Raw genomic sequence first — 7,594 nt, 5'->3', positions numbered from 1 at the left:
TTTTGGATAATGACATCTTATTATGGTGTGAGGTGATGTTTCATTATACTTTCTATTAACATTTCTTAATGGGTCACACTGAACATCTTTTTCTTTGCTCCTTGGCTATTTGTACACCTTCGGAGAAGTGTATATTCAAGTCCTTTACCTGTATTTTACAATAGATAATTTATGTTTAAGTTTTAGAGTTGTAAGAGTTCTTTATATATTTTGGTTTTACCCAATTATCACATATATAGTTTGCAAATGCTTTCTTCTATTCCATACACTGCGTTTTCATTATATTATTGTTGCTCTTGCTGAGCAGAAATTTTATAATTTAGTCACATTTGTCTGTTTGCTTTTTGTTGCTTGTTTTTTCAGTGATGTATGCAAGGAGCCATTGTCACATCCAGTATCATCAAAGTTTTTTTTTCCTCTGTTGTCTTCTAAGAACGTTATAGTTTTCCTGTCTTACATTGAGGTCTTCAATATATTTTGAATTATTACTTGCATATTCTGTAAAGTCTGAGCCCATCTTTATTCTTCTACACTGTGGATACTTTTTCCCCCCTGACGCATTTGTTGAAGAGACTACCCTTTCCTCGTGTTGTAGCCTTTCACTCTGTTGAACACCATTTGATCGTGTATGTGAGGGTTTAGTTCTGAGTTCTCTGTTCTGTCCTATTGGTCTACAGGTCAGCTTTATGCTAGTACATGTTGTTCAATTACTGCAACTTTGCAATGTAATTATTCTAAAGTCAGGAGGTGTGAGACTTGAATCTTTGTTTTCTTTCTCAAACTCGTTTTGATTCCATATGAATTTTATCATGCTTTTTTTTCCCCTATTGCTGCAAAAAATTCCATTAGAATTTTGACAGGGATTGCATTAAATCTTTATATCACTTTGAATAGTATGGGTCCCTTAAAACATTTAAATTCAAGAACTCAAGATTTTTTTCCATTTGTTTGTTTCTTAATTTCTTTTAGCAATGTTTTGTATTTTTTGGCATACAAGTCTTTTGCCTCTTTGGTTATACTTATTCCTAAGTATTTTATTCTCATTGATGCTACTGTTAAAAGGCTTTATTAATTTCCTGTTTGAATTGTTCATTATTAGTGTAAAGAAACAAATTATCTTTTTTTGTGTGGGGTTTGAACCATGAAACTTTGATGACAGGTTGTGTGTGTGATGTCTACAGTTTTCTATGTACAAGGTCATATTTGCGATCCAAGATCATGTTATTTCTTCATTTCCTATTTGGATTCCTTTTATTTCTTCTTTTTTTTTTGTCTGGTTGTTCTGGCTAGGACCTCTAAGACTATTCTGAATAGAAATGACAAAATGAGCAGTTCTGTCTTGTTCCTGATTTAGAAGTAAATTTTTCAATTTTTCATCCTGGAGTAAGTTGACTGGCGGCTTTTTACATAAGCTTTTATTATGTTGAGATAATTTGCTTCTATTCCTAACTTGTTCATGGTTTTTCATAAAAGGGTATTGAATTTTACTTTTCTCACATTAATTTGATATGGTTATGTGGTTTTTGTCTTTTGTTCTTTTGTTATAATTATTTACATTGAATTGTCCTTGAATTCCTAGAATAAATTCCATTTGTTCATCATGTGTAGTCCTCTTAATGTGCTAATGAATTTGATTTGCTAGTATGGTTTAGTATTCCCAATCAGAAAATCTGAAATCTGAAATTTGATACTTTTTGAGTGATGATGTAATGTTCAAACAGTTTCAGATTTTGGAGCATTTCAGATTCTGGATTTTTAGATTAGGGAGGCTCAACCTGTAAAGTCTATGCAGATATTCCAAAATCTGAAAATTTCTATAATTGGAAAAATTTCTGGTCTACCATAATTCTCATATAGGATACTCAACTTGTATTTTATTGAAGGTTTTGCATGTTTTGCATGAATAGTCATTAGAGAGTATTAATCTGTCATTTTTCTTTCTTAAATTATCTTTAATTTGGTATCAAGTTAACACATAGAATAATTTTGGAAGCATTTCTCCCTCTTCAGTTTTTTGGCGTACAAGTCTTTAGTGTTAATTTTCTAGGTGTTTGGAAGAGTTCCCCAGTGAAATCATTTAGTACTGAGTTTTTCTTGGTTGAGGGTATTTGATTACTGATTCAGTCTCTTTACTAGTTATAGACATACTCATACTTTTTAATGTACTCATGACCTAGTCTTGGTAGATTGTTATGTTTGTAGAAATTTATCCATTTTTTTGGGTTATTCAATTTGCTGGTATATAATGGTGTTCAGTATTCTCTTCTTTTAAATTTTTCTGAAATCAGTTGTAATACCTCCTCTTTCATTTCACATTTTTATTATTTGAATAATTTCTATTTTTCTTAGTCTATCTACGAGTTTACCGATTTTGCTGATGTTTTGAAAGAACTGACTCCTAAGTTTCACTGATTTTATTCTATTGTTTTTCTGTTTTACTTATCTCTGCTTTAATCTTTACTATTTTATTTTTCTACAAGTTTTGGGCTTAACTTTTTTCTTTTTTTTTCTTATTTCTTAAGGTGTAAACTTAGGCCCTTGATTTGAGACCTTTCTTCCTTTTTGATATGTTTGTTTACCATTAAAAATTCCCTCTGGATCATATTTTGTTTGCATCTCTTTGGTTATGGGATGTTGTGTTTTCTCTTTCATTTCTATCAAGATATTTTCAATTTCCCTTGTGATTTCTTGTTGCCTTCATGATTGTTCAAGAATGGATTTTCCAATTTCTGCATATTTTCAAATTTTCCTTCATTTTTATTGATTTTGAGTTTCATTCTATTGTGATTGGAAAATATACTTGGCATGATTTCAACCTTAAGTTTGATAAGGCTACTTTTATTGTGTAGAGTTTCCTATGTACTTTGGAAAAGAATGTGTATTCCACTGTTGTTCTATAGAATGTTCTGCATATAACTTTTACATATATTTGTGCTGTTAATGTTGTTCAAGTCTTTTATTTTCCTTGTTAAGTTTCTATCTATTTGATTTAACCCTCATTAAAAATGGGACATTGATTTTCCTGGTATTATTGTGCCACTGTCTATTTCTCTCTTCAATTGTGTCAGTGTCTGCTTCATATATTTGGGTGCTCAGTGGTTGGGTGCATGTATATCTATACTTTTATACCTTTCTGGTGAACATGCTCTTTCCCATTACATCCTCCTTTGTCTCTTGTGAGACAGTTTTTGACTGAAAATCTGTTTTTTTTCTGGTATAAGAGTGGTCACTTCTAATTTGTTTGGGTTACCATTTTCATGGACTTTCTTTTTCTATCTTTTCACTTCCACCCTGTGTAAGTTTTCCTATCTAAAGTGAGTTTCGGATGGACAGTATACAGTTGGGTTTTGTTGTTTTTAAGTTATTCAGTTCCCATTGTGGGGAGGTGTGTTGACTTCTATCTGTCTTATGGCAAATTCTCTGGTGCTATGACAAGATGTTGAACTTTATTGTGTTATCTATCAGTGGTTACCAAGCATCCAAAGTGTGTGTATTTCTCCAGCAGTGCTCTGAGTAGTGTTCTAATTCTAACTTCAGACAGCAACCCCCACCCCAAGGTGAGATGCTAGGTTTATATTCCAGTCCTCTTATCTTCCTAAGGGAGAAGCTGTGTGTTAGGCTTTGCCTTCTGCTCCTAAGAAGTGGCAGTTTATAGGAGAGGCTGAGCAGATGGCATGAAATGTTCTTCTTACCTGTTTTGATAGGGATGTTCTTGGTGTTGAGTGTGCCTGGGATACCATGACTTCGTAACTGGTTTCTAGCATTCTTATGAGGGCATTTTGCTCCACATATTGTTATTGTTAAGTCAAAGTTTTGATGAAGATGTGAAGTCTATTCTACCATCTTGCTGATGCTATTCTGTAGCTAATTTTTGAACATCAAAGTCTACCAAGGTACTTGATCACTATTATTTCATATAAATCTTTTACCACCTCCAAGAATCTCCTCTAATTAAAGCAGTTAATACAAAATTAATTTTAATATCAGTCCTTTTGTAGCAGTCTGAAGATCTGCATGTCTGACAGTATTTTTGGCATCCTCTCATATTAAATATCAATTTGAGCTGAATGTAAACTGATTGGCTTAGGTACTTTTTTCTAATAACTTAATAATATTATCTGCTTTATGAATTTTCCTAATTCTTTACTAATGATTTCTAATATGCTATTAAAATACCTAAATTAATCTGATTTTCTTACCAATTCAGAATCGTTTTCTCTAAGAACTTATGTAATTTTCTCTTCGTCTTTTATATTCTTACAGTTCACTATTAGACATCTGTTCTGGGGATTTCCTTTACATCTTTTTGGAAGTCTCTAGCCCTTTCAATTCTATGCTTTTTTCTTCTCCTCTTTGTCCTTCATTTAGGGATATTAATCATTATTTAGTCCAATGTTTCCTCTCTTTATTATTATTCCTTCTTTTTTGTGATTTGTCCTGACATTATTAGCTTTAATTCTATTTCTTTACTCCCACTTTTTATATTTTCTCTTATGTTTTATTTTTCCTTGCCTTTTTAATTTTCTCAATTGAATATTCAAATTTCAAATCCAGTTTTAGTTAATTCACGGTATTTGTTTAGTTTATGTTTTGTTTCACTAGTTTTTTTTTTTTGAAAGAGGATCTTATTATGTAGTTCAGCCTGGCCTTGAGCTCACTATGTAGCCTAGCCTGGCCTTGAATTCATGGTAATCCTCCTGTCTCAGCCTTCTGAATGCTGGGATTATAGGCATGTGTCCCCACACTTGGCCTCAACTAGTTTTTATATCTAGTGTTTCTCCTTAGTCCTTTGTATGTTTGTTGATCTTGTTTCAAACTGCCAATTATTTTTTATTGTCTCTGTTAATCTTTTTATTGTATAAGTTTGAATCTTAGGTTTTGATATTTCTGCTTTGGTATGATATGTATCTCCCTCTGTCAGTATCATTTGAAATATTTTTACTCCTAAAATGTCTTCTTTTGCCCCATGAGGTCATTTTCCCTTGGGAGTAATGACTATGCAGTGAGACAAAGGCAGACCTTAAACTGTAGTAGCCCTAATTAGCACACATGAAGGTGCTAAACCCTTTGGAGGAGAAAGCCAGGTTCAGGAAAACTAGTCACTTGGTCCTTAAGTCAGAGTTTCATTATCGGTCTACCAGACAAATAAAGATGTCTACCAGTGATATCTTTAGATTATAAAAATTAGTTAACCCTAGTTATTTGGAAGGGACAGAATGGTAAATTCCTGCTCAAGGCTGTTTAGTTTCCGCCTTTCTTTTTTATTTTAAAGAGAAGAAAACAAAACCAAAATAACAAAAACAAAGACAAATCTGTTGGTTAAGTTAATATTTAATTATTTGATCAGTCTTGCATACCTATATCTGATAATCTGAGCAGCTGCTTTGAAGTCAACAATATGTAATACAACAACCATTGTTAATTTCCTATCATTTAGTTTCCACCTTTCTATGTGTGGGTGTGTGTGCCTCTTAAACACAGATTTCTCTGTGTTACCTGTATTACCTGCTATGTGGATCAGACCTGAGAGCCACAGGTATGAGGGCAGAAGTTGTTTCTCCAAGGCAGAGGACAGCAAGAGCAGAACACTGCAAGACCCAACCGTATGGTACCCTCCCAGCATGTACAGTTCTGCTTCTTATTCAAGGTCAAACCCTCACCCACTCATCAGATCAAAATACCAAAATCCAGATTGCCTGGAAGTTTCTTGGGATGTTTCCTCTGCAGATTTTAGAGGAAAGAATTGTTATTCTACTGGTTTAGAGTCTTAGACTATCTTGTGATCTTCTAATGTTTACAAGACTGTGATCTTAGACAAGTTATTTTATTCTCCTTAGTTTTCTTACCCATAATATTGGGCTGATATGAAATAATATATACAAAAGGTTAGCATTGTTATTAGCATAGAGTAGAAACTTTTCAAACCATAGCTTCTAGTATGTTTATTCCTGTTACTGTTGTAACAGAGAACTACAGTCAAGCCTGACTTTCTAGTCTGCAGTAGGAGGTTCTAGATAATAGGATTCCATCTTACTGTGCTTGTAATATAAAAGGTTGTCTTCATTATATTTGGAATCACATCACTGAGATTGTGTTTTCTTTTCCTTTAGGGTGAGGTATATGTGGCTGCTCAGAGGATTTCAGAATATGGCCTTCAAAAATGGAGAGGTGAGCTCAGCATGGTGGTGCATGCCTGTAATTCCAGCACTCTGAGAGGTTGAGGCAGGAGAATCTCAAGTTTGAGCCTAGTCTGAGTAAAATAGCAACTTAGTGACATCCTACCTCAACATAAAAAGTCAAAAAAGAATTGAGAATGTAGCTCAAGGGGAAGGCACAGAAGGTACAGAAAAAATAAGAGAAATGGAGATATGGTTGACAATATTCTTATTGAGGGTACTGGCTTCAGCAACATGATGAAGAACTACAAGAAGGTGGGTGGGTAACCTGGGAGGATATTGGGAATCACCATATTCATGACGAAGCTCTTCTGTGGTGTGTGCTGTAATTCCTTTCTGTTAGAGCCCAGTGGCTTCAATAGAATGAAGTGGTCTTTCTTGTACTTAGGTAATGGAGGGGCAGAATGGTTTCCTTCACTGGGATGATGTGTCTTGAGAAGATGATCATGAGAAGTGAAGGAGAGTCTTTGCAAAGGCAGGTCTCAAATGGTTGGGCTAAGTGACAAGGGATAGACAAGACTGACCTTTGGGACAGCCTAACATGCCTGAGGGATTCTCAAACAAACAAACAAACAAACAAACAAACAAACAAAAAAGACGAGAAAGAAGACAAAAGCAAACAACTTGGAGTGAGAAACCTGCCGAAAGACTGGGCTCCCTGTGACAGCAGGATAGAATAAAGAAAATTCTCATTTGACACTAAAGTGTTACTCTCTATAGGGTGGGAAACCAGGAAATTTGCTTGCTGTGTTAGTTCAGAAGAGTGTATTATAGTGCATTAATATTATCACACTTCAGCATTCGGTCCCCACTAGTGGCAGAACACGTTTCCTTTGCCGGCTCTCTTGCTTGGAGAACCTCTAAAGGCTGAGATCTTTACTCTGAGCTACTTGATTTGTCAGCCTCCTCCCTTGGTTTGAACCACTCCTCCCATGATACTCAGGAAGAAGGCTCTACCGGCTACCTTCTTCTTTGTTTAAGTTTCTCTTTTCGCTCTCCCTGTGAGCTTGAACTCTTGCTTCAGGTCCTTTCTGGGTCCAGGGGACCCACTTCCCTCCTTCTTGTCTTCCTTGCACTGTTATATTCCAGTGTCTGGGTAGCAACTCTTAGAGAGGCTCTTTCTCTGCTCCTCACCACTCTGCCATCTTCCTGGAAGTCTCCGGCCTCCTACCTTGGGTATTTGGCCACCACTCCCATCAGCAACACTGACCTCTGAAGTGGACTAGGTGACACTGGCCAACCTCACTCACAGTGAGGCCTCAGCAACTCGTGTCTTCATTTTTTTTCTTCTCAGGATGGTTGTGTAACGAGAAGCAAAGAAAATCTGCATGCTGATTTATTTAAAGTCACGTATATTTATTCTTGAAATATATTCTTCATTTTTCCTTCAGGGTGCATGGCTAATCTGGCTCAACCTT

This window comes from Chinchilla lanigera, unplaced genomic scaffold, assembly GCF_000276665.1.
Source record: "Chinchilla lanigera isolate Chin_1 unplaced genomic scaffold, ChiLan1.0 scaffold00050, whole genome shotgun sequence".
Taxonomy (NCBI): domain Eukaryota; kingdom Metazoa; phylum Chordata; class Mammalia; order Rodentia; family Chinchillidae; genus Chinchilla; species Chinchilla lanigera.
This window is presented reverse-complemented; position numbering follows the sequence as displayed.